Source organism: Malaya genurostris, chromosome 2 (genome assembly GCF_030247185.1).
Source record: "Malaya genurostris strain Urasoe2022 chromosome 2, Malgen_1.1, whole genome shotgun sequence".
Lineage (NCBI taxonomy): Eukaryota > Metazoa > Arthropoda > Insecta > Diptera > Culicidae > Malaya > Malaya genurostris.
Window position 1 is genome coordinate 292,271,009 of NC_080571.1, and position 13,770 is coordinate 292,284,778.

Below are 13,770 nucleotides of genomic sequence, written 5' to 3' on the forward strand. Positions count from 1 at the left end.
TTTTTTGTATAAGTATCATTCAAGAAAGGGGCAACACTAAGCGATGCTTTCAATTCAAATTTATCAGTACTTTGTTCATTTAATTGAAAGGCGTTTTTCTCTTCCAAATTTGCCACCAATACCCGGTAGCATCCAATTCGTTCATTTCCACTATGAGACTTTCTCTTTGAGAAGGAACAAAGAACAGAAAGAGGTCTTTGAAATCGAAGATTGTTACAGTCATTAAATGCATAGATTGCTGTCATGGAGCCACCCTACAAACGCAGAAGGTAATACTGAAGATGTCTGGACGAGCGTACGTTCATGAACATTGGGAAACATCCTGAAAAGTTACTTCCAAAACCGAGTGTTGCTCTACGAAACCGAGAAAAGCACATGCAGCACCCCATCACGGTTAGAGTACCAGAGGAATCCGTCCTGGGCCCCCTCATGTATGACAGCGTACTGCGGTTGAGGTTCCCACCAGGCTTCAAGATAGTCAATTTTGCGGAAGATGTCACACTGACAGTGTACGGAGAATTCATCGAGGAGGTCAACCTGAGTGCATCACTTTCGGTTGGTATTGCGGAGGACTGACTGCGTAGCAAGAAACTGCAACTTGCGTACCTCAAAACCGAAATAATTGTGGTTAATAGTCGAAAATTGGAACAGGAAGTTACGGCAGCCCGGTACGGTCCTCGGCTCTCAACGTGGAGTAGAACGTACAGATGCTTGAGAGCATGCATCGACTGATGTGTCTCAGCGTAATCAACACGTACCGTACGGTTACTGGAGACGAAGCATGCGTAAGACCTTCAAAGCTGCCTATCTACGCGAGTGGCAGTGGAAGTGGGACAGTTCAACCAATGGCAGGTGGACACATCGACTCATTGCAATCGTCTCCGGAAGGGTCGATAAATCCCCCGGCGAAGTGAACTTCGCCCTGACACAATTCCTCATACACCCCGGTTGGTTCAGGTGGTACCAGCACAGGTTTGGCCACGCGACATCCCCTACCTGTCCTGGCTCTCCAGACAAAATGTTGACGACAGAATAAGTCCACCGAGCCGAGAATTGGGACGCAGTGTCGACCGTGACATTCCTGATTGCGGGTATACTGCAACGAATGAGCGTTGGTTCGGGAGAACTTCCTTCGTCGGGTAGCTCTCCGTCGGTGTAGTCCTCCGTCGGGGACTAGACGAGTAGACGTAGTTTCGGTTAGGAAAGTCGGAGTACCATTGAACCGGAAGCCTTCCTTCAACCGGAATCACTGGATCGATTCAGGCATCTTTCCGGTCGATTCGTTCACGGTTATCGTAAGCGTCGATTCTAGGAGAACTTCCTTCGTCGGGGAACTTTTCGTTGGTGTAGGTTAGATCTTTCGTTAGGGACCTGCCGGGTAGTAGTCACAGCACCGAAGTCGAGTCGTCGGGTGCCAGTGAACCGGAAGCCATGTTCCAATCACCGGAATCACCTCGGAACTTCTTTGGGTATCCCGCGTGGTGTAACGCGAGATTTGGTGTCGGGAAAGCTTTCTTCGTTGGGAAACTTTCCGCCGGTGTAATCTAGATCCTTTGTCGAGGGCTAGACGAGTAGATTGCTACGTGACTTATCGATAGCTCCGAGCTCCGATTGACTTCCTCTCCGAATTGATACCTAACGGTGGTACTGGGAAGCTAGGGTTGGCGATTCATAATGTTTAGTGGGCAGTTCTAGTTACAGTTGAGTAATCCTGTGAAGAGTCTGCACTCCAAATACTGAAGATGACAACCCGATAAAATCACACATTGTACATATAATACATGGGCTGAAAAGTCCCTGGCCTAACACATAGATGGCGCTAGTTTTATTGTAGTCCCCTTTTTCAGTTAATATTCTATTCATTACTTTCTGAGTTATTGTGCTAAGAGTGACGCTACTTTTGTTATTTTCAGAACAACGGATCAAAAACAATTTCGCGTTTTAATTTTACACTGCTTCTTGATGGGAAAAAAAGCAAAACAATGGCTTGAAACGTATTATGAAGACTTCGCTTCATCAGAAACAACAATAAAACGTTGATTTGCTGACTTCAAACGTGGTCGTCGAGACACCGATGATGCAGAACGGATTGGACGTCCAAATGAAGCGGTAATACCAGCAAACATGAATAAAATCCACAAAATCGTTTTGAATGATCGAAAAGTAAAGTAACGTGAGTTAGCTGGCACCGTAAAGTTATCAAAAGAACGTGTTGACTTTATCTTTCACTGATCATTTGACTATGAGGAAGCTCTGTTCAAAGTGAGAGTCGCGTTTGCTCACTGTTTACCAAAAACGAGAAAGTGTTGATGATTCTGAGAATTATTTGGCCATATTTAAACGTAACAAACCGAAATTTTTGCGTCGATATGTAATAATGGATGAAACTTCGGAATCAAAACGGTAGTCATCAGGGTCGACAGTAACTGGTTAACCACGCCCAAAGCGCCCAAACGCACAACAATCGACTGAAAAGGTTATGGACTCGGTATTTGGGGATGTGCATGTTGTAATATCTATCGACTATCTTGATAAAGGCAATACTATTAACAGTGAATATTATATAGCGTTATTGGAGCGTTTGAAGGCTGAAATAGCAAAGAAACGACCGCATTTGGCAATGGAATAAAAATTGTTCCATCAAGACAACACACCGTGTCACAAGTCAATCGGCAAAACTACAAGAATTGAACTTCGAATTGCTCTCACATTCACCGAATTCGCCAGATTTGGTTCCCAGCGACTACTGGTTGTTCGCGGACCTGAAACAAATGCTCGTCGATAAGAAATTTCGCTGAAACTGAGGCCTATTTTGAGGAAAAGATGAATCGTTCTACAAAAGTGGTATTGAAATGTTAGAGCAGCGCTGGAAGTTGCTCTTGATGAATAAAGTTAATTTTGAACCAAAAAATTCTGTTCTCTTTGTTAGGCCCGAGACTTCCAGGTAAAATGCTGACCAAACGACAGATGCATACTTTAAAGTCAATCGTATCAAGCTACATTAGAGTGCTTTCAGACAGTAAATACCGTCAAAGTTCTTGGAAATACGAAAACTGAACCCAGGAAGACTAGAAACTTTAGAAATAATGAATTCTCTGTGCTCCTTGAAAGTCAATTTAGAATCTAATAAAACTCCTTGATCCATGACTGACGATCTTCGATCTTAAACTGTATTTGAGATATTATAATCGAGGTTCACGGTCGAGCGTTTGCGACTGAATGAGATAACAGAGGTTTAGTATCGTCTTGTTGACTTCACACCAGTTTGAAAGGTTGTTTAATTGCATTGGCAAAAATATGCAGTCTTCAGTGTTTTCAATGATGTTGAACAGCTTAAAATCGTCCGCGAAAAATAGCTTCATGCATTCTATCGAAAAATTTAAATCGTTTAGATAAATTAAAAAGAAGAACGATCTAAGAGGACTACCCTGAGGCACAGAGAACAGACATCCAAGCTAATAAAAATTCACTAAATTTCTGTTTGAGCTGTTATTAGATTATTATCACTAATAGTACTGTTGTTGTTTTTCCGGTTTTTTAACGATATCAAACTAACTAGAGATTATAAGAAGAGAAAGAATATGAAATTATAAAGCCATAATACTCAAGGAAGAGCAAGGATGTGAAGAATAAAGTGCGGAAAAGTGAGACGTGACAAGGGTCATTTTAAGTAAGCAGAAGGTTTCTCGTAGCTAAACTTTTGCCTTCTACCAGAGGAGTCAAACTTAGGCATCTTAGCGATACGAGTCATCCGAGTCTCTGATATGTCAGAAAGTAAAGGCAAAGGTCGTTTGCCATTTACTATCCGAACCGACAAAAGTGAAGTTACTAGAAATTGTCACATTCTGCCCACAACTGACTGACCAGAAGTGATAAATAAAAAAGGAAAAAAAGTACTGTTGTTGTACCGTTGAATTCCACTATGTCACGTCATTACACTCTCACAAAGTCACTTCACTGCAGCATTCTTTCAATAAACTTATCAAACCGATACACTGAAGAAGGATGTAAATAACATTCCGCTGTGTAAAGCATACAAGTAGAAATCCGTTAAAAATCAACGTTGTATGGAAGCTCTAACGCAAGAACCCATAACTCCCATACTGAGCTTCTTAAAGTGCCTCTACAGGAGAATTGCTACCTGGTGATCACTTTTTAAAACAGCCTTTACTTGAATGACCACGGCCAAGTACGAGTGCAATCGAACAAGGATGTAACCAGTAAATGACGTAAATTTGTAGAAATTGGCTGGAGAAGGTCACGGAAATAAATGTAGCTGCAAAGACGGATATGCTATCATACAATCAAAACCTATTTTCACTACACGTTGATATAAATGTCACCATCAACCTAATTAGATGTACCAGAAACAAAGCCGTGGAAAGGAGAGAATTCCCTCGGGCACCGAAACTCGAATATCTAACATTGTTTTTTATTCTTCATAATTAAAAATATTATAAATAAAAACGTGCTTAATCCACCTATCAGTGAGATGATACCTTTTTTTATCAATCCGCATGTGTTTTTTTCATGAATATTCTTCGGTTTTCATGACATTATTTTAATGACCGTCGTTTTAAGCTGCAATTTAACATTTTAATCACTCATTACTCTATTTAAAAAGGTTACAATCGATTAAACTTTTCATGATATGTCGAAGTGAGTTCCACTTTAGAATTTACGGTAGTTTAAGGTACTTCCAGAGCCGGTATTCAGGAACCAGCATAAACCAAACCGATTCGTATGGCCATATGACGAATAAATTGCAATAGTTTTGAGTCCAACTTTCAAGCTTTTCGGGATTATCATCTTCTATATCGGTTTGAATTTTAAAAATTCATCCTCCTGTAATTCCAGAAACGGAAGTCAGCATTGAATAAAATTAATTAATTTTGTGTGGGACTATAAGTTTATTTTAATTTGAATTTTTTTCTGAAATTCGATTTGGCTTTATTTGAGAAAACGATTGAGCTTTGAGAAACGATTCGATACTGGAGCCGGAATTCGAAAATCGGTGTAGCCGAAGTCAGACAAATTCACCTGATTAGTTTACATTTGTTTCAATATGTTTAAAAATCAGTATAGACATCTTTGAGAAATCGTAGTACGAGTTGAATTGTTAGGTGCCTTCCGAAAGTATAGACATCTTTGAGATATCGTAGTACGAGTTAAATTGTTAGGTGCCTTCCGAATCGAAAACTGAATACCACTAAAACTGAAATAAGTTTATTTGGTTGTCGACTATTCAAATCAGCAAATCTTAGATGATTCTTAGATATCATTTGAATCTTAGATCGGTTCAGCCATCTACGAGGAAAATGAGTTATACAATTTTAATTTCTTTTCACATATCATCCTGTAGTTCCGGAACCAGAAGTCGGATCCAAACATAATTCAGGAACCTTGTTTAGGAGCATACGAATTTTCATATGAATCTGAGTTTGTAGAAAACGGTTGAGTCATCTTCGAAAAAAAGGTAAAAAATTGAGTGAAATTATTTGTCACATACGCATTTGCTGATCTCGACGAGCTGATTCAAATGGTATATGGGTGTTTTGTTCTTCCAGCATTTATTGCTGTAAGCAGTTTAAATCAATATAATTATGAAATTGTTCAGAATTCGGAAGTACTGCCATCTTTCCAATATGTCATATTCGAACGATTATGTTGCCAAAAACGAACCGTGCTAAAATTGGTCCGAGACAAAATGTCATGAAAAATAATGCTGTTCACAGTCTTTTTGATACTTAGAAACTATTGTATGTAACAGTATAAAAAATCGTGTTTTACGTTGCTCCCAAGCCTTTCTTTGCCATACAGCGCTCAGAACTTCTACTGCTGGAATATGGGGGAAAAGTCGCTTACACAAAAAATTCGATATCTCCGTTAAAAATGGACGGATTTAACAATCTATGGCTTGTTGGATAGCTATTACCGTGCGGAATCTAAGTCTGAAAACATATTCTGTTTTCAAGGTCAATTGTGACAGATACTGTCAAAAAACTGAAAATTTTGACATAAAACTTCGTATAACTCAAAAAGTAAACATCCGATCTCAAAACCATTCAATAGCGTTCTGGGTGACGGGGAGACCTTTCATTTGCGACTAGTTTGATCAAAATCGGTCCAGCCATCTCTGAGATCTCGACCTCTTAGTTGACAACACACATACAGACACACACACATACACACACACACAGACATTTGCTCAGTTCGTCGAGCTGAATCGATTGGTATATGACATTCGGCCCTCCGGGCCTCGGAAAATTTTTCGAAAGTTTGAGCGAATTCTATACCTATTTTTTATATATATAAAAAAAGGTAAAAAAACATGAAGACTGTTCCAGAAAGTATGGACGCAAGCAAAAACCGCTGCCATTTCGCAATGGTTCAGAATCTGTCAATTTTTATGGCTGCGTCCTGTTGTTTACACTCTTCTCTATCCACTTGTGCAGTTGTTTATTCGTTTTCATTAGTTTGTTTCGAAATGCGTGGACTTTCAGTAGAACAACGTCAAAAAATTGTGTATAAATGGTGCACAGAACGCGGACTGTCACTGAGAAAGATAGCAAAAATGGAAGGAGTAAGTGAAAAAGCCGTGCCAAATGCAATCAGGAAGTTCGGTGAGGATAAACCGAAAACGGGTCGAAAAAAAGACCCTGCTAACCCTCAGTTGGATAAACGTATACTGAAGGCGTTCGAACAAAAGAAGGAGGTTTCAGTTCGGTATGTGGCCAAAAAAGTGGGCACTTCGAAGTCCAATGTTCTTCGTGCTAAAGAACGTTTGAATCTTCGAACCTACAAGAAGCAGAAACAACCAAAACCGAACCGAACCAAAGGGTACGAAAGCTGTACAATACGATTCTTGCTGGAAATTTGAACTGCACAATTATGGACGACGAAACCTACGTGATACTCGATTACAAATCCTTGCCGGGACCACAATATTATACGGTGCGAGAAGGGCAAGTGTTAAACCAGTCCGAGACATCGATTGAAGTCGAACAATTTGGTAAGAAAGCTATGGTCTGGCAAGCAATTTGTAGCTGCGGTAAGATTTCGAAACCCTTCATCACCACTGCTTCAATGAACAGCGAAATATACATCAAGTAATGTATACAAAAACGACTTCTACCCATGATTCGAAGCCACAAGGATCCTGTTGTCTTCTGGCTAGATCTTGCTTCTTGCCACTACTCGAAATCAACGGTAGAATGATAAACTACCAAAAATGTCACTTTCGTCCCAAAAGACACGAATCCACCAAATTGCCCACAACTTCGACCAATTATGGAATTTTGGGACTTAACGAAGGCACATCTTAGTTCGAAAAAGATTGGAAAAATGTGTCAAAACTTGTCGTCTGTACGGAATTTAATGAGGAACGTTCGCAACCTTGAAAAACCTTTAATTTGATATGTCCACAAAATTTTAAGAAATTTTTTATTTGTAGTTCATAATACACTAAAACCTCAATTTGTGCGAACTTAATTTACGCGAATTTGCAAAATGGTGAAAATTTAAATTTATATACATATGCAAAACTATCTACCATGCTTCAGGGAATTGAATATTGTGAAATGTATAGTACTATTAAGTGTACAACTTTGCTTCCGCCGTTTTGTCCAAAATTTAAAGCTTTATTGCGAAAAAGTGCTTACAGATGTATTATTCATAGTATTGTCCGTCGCTAGCGACAACTTTCTCTCATCTTTCCGGAAATTTTCGGATCCCGGCTCGAAAAAAGGAGTCCGTCGCTAGCGTCTCCTTATCCAATCCGTTTTTCCAACTCTTCGAAGGATTGAAAATGTTGATCTGCCAGACGGTGTGCCGTCGAACGGAATAGGTGGAAGTCAGAAGGGGCGACATCTGGGGAATACGGCGGGCGGGACAAGACTTCCCATTTCAGCGTTTCCAGGTACTTTTTGACCACTTTTGCGACGTGAGGCCGAGCATTGTCGTGTTGGAGGATGACTTTGCCATGTCGCTCTTGATACTGTGGCCGCTTTTTTTTTAGCGCGCGACTAAGGCGCATCAGTTGCGTTCGGTAGCGATCTCCTGTGATGGTTTCACCCGGTTTTAAGAGCTCGTAGTAAATTGTTATTCATCTTTGAAGGTTTTTTCTCTTCCATCATCATGTTTGTTTTCGACATCGAAATCACCATTTTTAAAACATTGAAACCACTCCCGACACGTTCTTTTACTCAGAGCAGCATCACCGTAAGTTTCTGAAAGCATTCGATGCGCTTCAGTTGCATTTTTTTCGAATTGTAACAGAAAAGTAAAACTTCCCGCAAATGGCGAGAATTGGGCACATAAACAGACATTTTCGAGCGTGAATGATACGAAAACAAGAACAACTGTCACTGAAACGACGATGACAATTTGTTAGGCACTGTGCACACTCACTTTAAAGGCATTATCATCTATGTATTTTAACCAGCCTCAACCGGTACAGCCACCTATCGGAAAACGGCGGAAGCAAAGTTGTACACCTGATAGATTGTTTAGTTTCGAAGTATCTAAATAAGATCTTGGGCATCCCAGAATTCTCTTGAGAACAGATATTTTATATAATCACTCAACGGATGACTTTTATATGACTATTGAGTGTGGTATGTACTCATGGGACTATTTACAGAAAATTGTGATAAGATCTGTAGAAGAACTCGCTCATTCAAAACCTCCTCGGAACAGGCCTTAAGGTCTACCAATGTAACCGATGACTTTAGCAAGTTTCTTGATTGTGTTCCACACTCGTTGGGTCTAGATCAATTTATGGAATCATTGTGACGAATTATGAGAAAGTGCTGGTTCATCCAAAAACTGCTTGGATTTCAGGCCTTAAGATCTACCTGTGTAACAAAGTGCAGTAACGAACTTATCGTTCTAGATCCATATTCGATCAATAAAGTAATTGTGATTGCTCTAGGCCATCCAAAAACTACCTGAAGTTCAGGTCCTAAAAATAACGGCAGTAGCGAACTTACCGTTGTCGGTCCATATTCGTGATACCACATGCGAGAAAAGATCAAAAGACCCAAGTAAGCAGTATGTAGCTCTACGATTATGAACAGCATTGAACTAAAATGCTGAATGAACATAAATTGCTGAATGCCCGTGTAAATCTTAAGACCTGTTTTCACTGAAGTTCTTGGACGACTGAGAATGTACCGAGAAAAGATCAAAATACCCAAGTAAGCAATATGTAGCTCTACGACAACGAGCAAGTAAAGTCTTGGCATAACATTCTAGTTGTGCAATTTGGCCTTTCTGTTTCAACAGACTTCACAGCCGATTCTTAGCGTACAGAATCATTGCATGGCTAGTACTACGATCCTACTGACACTGTGAATCCTTCCAGGTTGGGACTGGAACATACGACAACTGGCTTTAATACCAGTGTCCTATGCATTGAACCGCCAACCTGGGCCGACAATGAACAGTATCGCAAATTTATTCATAAGCCGTTGATTGCTCGTGTAGATAGATCTTAAAACCTGTGTTCACTGAAGTTGTTGGACTACTGAGAACATACCTGGAGCAGCTATAAATAAACAAGTACACAATGTGTGGTTCTAAAAGTATGAACCACGAATAAAAATTGCATTAGCCGTTGTAATTCTTGCTGTGACACAGTGTAGTCCCTAAGGACAATGTTCCAAGTAGTTCTTGGATCTTGGAACATCTCTTAAGCATTTCCATAGTATCAGAATTTACTCAGATGGTCCTCAGGTTCTGGAGCATCGGACGTAGTAAGATGTTTCATGTTGTTTACCCTAAAATCAAATGAAATTTGATTCCCCAGGCTCGTATTTTCTCTCGGCGGTCCTGACCAGAAAAGCATAGAAAGTTAGAGACTTTTGAACGAATCGAACGAATAATACGCTACGTTTTTAATTAATTCCTAATGTTTTAATAAATATTGCTAAATTATAGGCGACAGATGTTGTTTGATTCCCAATATAGATAGATCATCGGAAACATCATTTTGGGTATATTGTGTATGAGTTGATGTCTCCATAAAAACATTTTACTTCCACTGATTTTATAATTCATGCACTTTCAATGAGCGTTTGAAACTTATTTGAGTAAACTTTTCTTGAATAACAATACATTAGAGACTAATTGATGTTGTTGTTATTTTGAAATTAAATTTCCCAATTTTTGAAGATATATTTCATGTCGTCTGGCCGTGTTGATTCGATAATTTCCTTATCAATTCAATCCATAAAATAATATAATCGGGAAAATGAATAACGAATGGTGAAACAAAATCTGAGCTACTCTTCATGACATTGATTACCGCCTGCAAAACTCCCGAACTCGTTCCACTCACATCACTTTGCGAAAGTTGCACGGAGTTGCATCCGAACTGTTTTAACCACAACCACAACACACACTAGCCTACTGTGCACTCTCGTGCTTCCTGGTCTGGAAATCACGCGCTCGTGGAAGAGAGCGGAGCGGAGAACCATCACTGCATACACGTACTGGAAGGCGAGTATATCGAGAAACCCGTGTGCGGGACTTGGGAATGGGTGAATTTTCGTTACTGGCTTTTCGTGACAATTCGCGCAAAACTGATCAGACCGCATGCGCCTTCACTTCGATCGACGCTGCGGATACTAACACCGTGATGGAAGGAAAGTTAAATTTCCGTGGAGTCCCCTGGTGATCCGTGCGGTGAAGTAGACTGTCGGTCGGGTTTGTGGGATAGCGCGTGTGTCCTCGATCCTGTTTTCTAATCTGTTCTCGGGTGTTCTGTTCCTCAGCGGGGAGCTATTTTTTTGTTTCACGACGAGCACTGCTAGTCCAATGGTCCCCTTCTTCTTCCACTTGCTCGGATCATTCGGGTGAAAATTTTGCGAAACGTAATTGATTTCTGTTGTTGATAACCAGAAGGAAAAGGGAAAAAATCAATCGTGCTATACACTTTTCTTCACCCTTAACCGATTTGTTGCATCATGCTGTAGTCAACCTTTCACGGTTGGAACCTTCCAGAAGACGAACAAAATTGTTTAGGACAACGAAGAAAAGTGAATCAAATGCATACGAGTTATGATGGGTAGCAAAATTTTTCACCAGAATCACTGAACCACTGAAGAACGCACAAGAAAGGATAACCGCGTTTACTATGACCACATAGAACCGACTTCTCTATGCAAGTGAGGCTCTCCGAAGTATCAAGTTTTCATCGCCTGTCGAAAGAACTAGTTTTCCTACACGAAACACATTCCTCTCCCACTCAGTTTTCACTCGTGAGCGCATTCCAGTGAGATTTCCATGCTGTCGAATGAGAACGTTTCCAGTAGATTTGATTGTGTAACAAATTGATCGTCATCTTTTTCAAATTTTCATCCATCCATTCTCCTCTCGACGAGGTCCACGCGCTCTCCAGCAGGTTCTCGCAAGAAAATTCATTACGTCATACCTCAGCTGTTACTGCGGCCGTTAGTTGGGCGACGGTGAGTTTGTGCCATTTGCTCACGTCCTTATCCCGACTTCTGGAGGACAAACATAGGCTCATAGCAAGGCGGACCGGGGGGAGTGTCTCAGGGAAAACCACAATTCAAAACAACACCAGTAACAACAATAACAACAACAACAACAACAACAACAGCAACATAGAAGGTTTGAATAAATACAGCTTTTTCCGTTCGTTCGTGTTCGATGCAACCAGCGGGAATCCGATTGGTGTCGTACGGAAAGCCGTATTTCATAATTAATGCTCAATTTGAAGGTCCTTCACAAAAGGCAGCCGTGCTGTTTCATAAATAATTTTTCGCCGTTTCCGTCGCTCTTCTGAAGGGTTCTTCTGGCGAAACGCTGTGCGAAGCCACGGTCTTTGTTCTTCTTTGCACTGGCATGCCATGATCCTGATGTATGGGAAGAAGTTATGTAACCGAATCAATTTTTCAACTTTCTCATATTGACGACGAAAGAGACTGTTTTCGAGTCGCCCGTAGTCATTGATGTGTGGGGGTTTATTTTATAAATTAAAATGGACATGCCATACATACCAAAAATCAGAAAAAATACTAAGGCTGTGAACCATTTCACGGTTAATTTTAACTTTTGGTTAAAATCTGACACTCGAGTGGTTATTTGGTGTCGAGTAGTTAAATTTGACTAAAACTGTGGCCCATTTCAAAATTTGACGGACGGAAAGTTATTTGGGTTTATTTTCCACTGGAAATAATTTCAACTAAAGAATTAGTATTAGAATTTTCATTGCGAGATTTTTTTCATTGTTGGAAAATAACTATCGATCTGTCAAAAATAACCATGCTCTCGAGCAGGGTTATTTTTGACAACATCAAATTAACCACTCGAGTGTCAGATTTTCACCAAAAGTTAAAATTAACCGCGAAATGGTTCACAGCCTAAATAATTGGTTTAGTAAAATTCCACGACTGGCTGCTTTGTTTTCTATACAATTCATAGGCATAAGTATTCTTATTAACCTAAGAGCTTTAAGGTGCAATGTAGATTTACTTTTTTATGGCATTTTTTAAAGTATCATAAATTGAAAAGCATCAATCGGAAAGGTAAGTGGATTGAATATTTATGAGGTGAAATCGATCCATTTCGTGATTTAATACCGGATACTATCAAAATTTTCCCAACCAAATTTGTTTTTTTAGTAATTTTCAAAATGTCTACCGATTTCGGTTAACGGCACCCCAAGGTGTTCAGTTACCGGTACCCAATTTTTTCTACAAATCGCGAAAAATTGTCAATTTCTTAGTTATCATGTAACCCTTTTTTCGTCTAAAGACTTTTTACAGACTTTTGAACTGATTTCGACTGTTTGGTGCGATCTTTTCGTTTTTGCTAGCTTAACTTGTTGTATTACCTGGCATCTCGGGTGATATGCAACTCGTGGACAACTTGACGGCTTCAATACATCCGTCATATAAGTAAAAACTTTGGTTCTCTGGCTCTGTTAGTCATGCGACTTCAAACAAATCGTCCAAGTCAATGAAAATGAACTTTAATGCTCTGATTAATGCCATAAAATGTTGCTTAGTGGATAAGAAGCCAATGAATTCGACTGCAGCAACGTATTAAATCCCGCGAAGCCGGTGGAGGACCGGTCTAATCAACACCAAAGGCACCATCATCCAAATCATTGGCCAAGAGAGCCTAGGCGAAGTCACCATCAGACAATGAAGACTTTTGTCCAAAACGCTTCCGTAAAGAATAAATTTCGTTTTTTCTTTGAATAATTGAAGTTTTACCTTTTTTATATATATAAAAAATAGGTATAGAATTCGCTCAAACTTTAGAAAAATTTTCCGAGGCCCGAAGGGCCGAATGTCATATACCAATCGATTCAGCTCGACGAACTGAACAAATGTCCGTGTGTGTATGTGTGTGTCTGTATGTGTGTTGTCAACTAAGAGGTCGAAATCTCCGAGATGACTGGACTGATTTTGATCTAGTCGCAAATTAAAGGACTCTACGTCACCCAGAACGCTATTGAATGGTTTTGAGATCGGATGTTTACTTTTTGAAGTATATGAAGTTTTATGTCAAAATTTTTAGTTTTTTGACAGTATCTGTCACACTTGACCTTGGAAACAGAATATGTTTCTATACTTCCACACGGTAATAGCTATCCAACAAGCCATAGATTGATTAAATCCGTCCATTTTCAACGGAGATATCGACATTTTTGTATAAGCGACTTTTCCCTCTATTCCAGCAGTAGGAGTTTTGAGCGCTGTATGACAAAGCAATGCTTGGGAGCAACGTGAAACACGA

At 39.9% G+C, this 13,770-nt stretch overlaps 1 protein-coding gene across 2 annotated transcripts in view; it reads right to left on the reverse strand.

Moving 5' to 3' along the window:
- The window catches only part of LOC131430580 (sodium/potassium-transporting ATPase subunit beta-2), a 64,537-nt gene extending 53,321 nt beyond the window's left edge, over window positions 1-11,216 (reverse strand). Inside the window, exons 1-2 of one of the 2 annotated variants that reach the window (XM_058595658.1) lie at window positions 11,086-11,216; window positions 10,634-10,885 (exon numbers count right to left, since the gene is read on the reverse strand). The gene's annotated coding sequence lies outside the window, so the exon portion shown is untranslated. Of the gene's footprint in view, window positions 1-10,633; window positions 10,886-11,056 lie in introns of both variants that reach the window. The other variant, XM_058595655.1, reaches the window with a different exon arrangement.
- Between the last annotated feature and the right edge of the window lie 2,554 nt (window positions 11,217-13,770).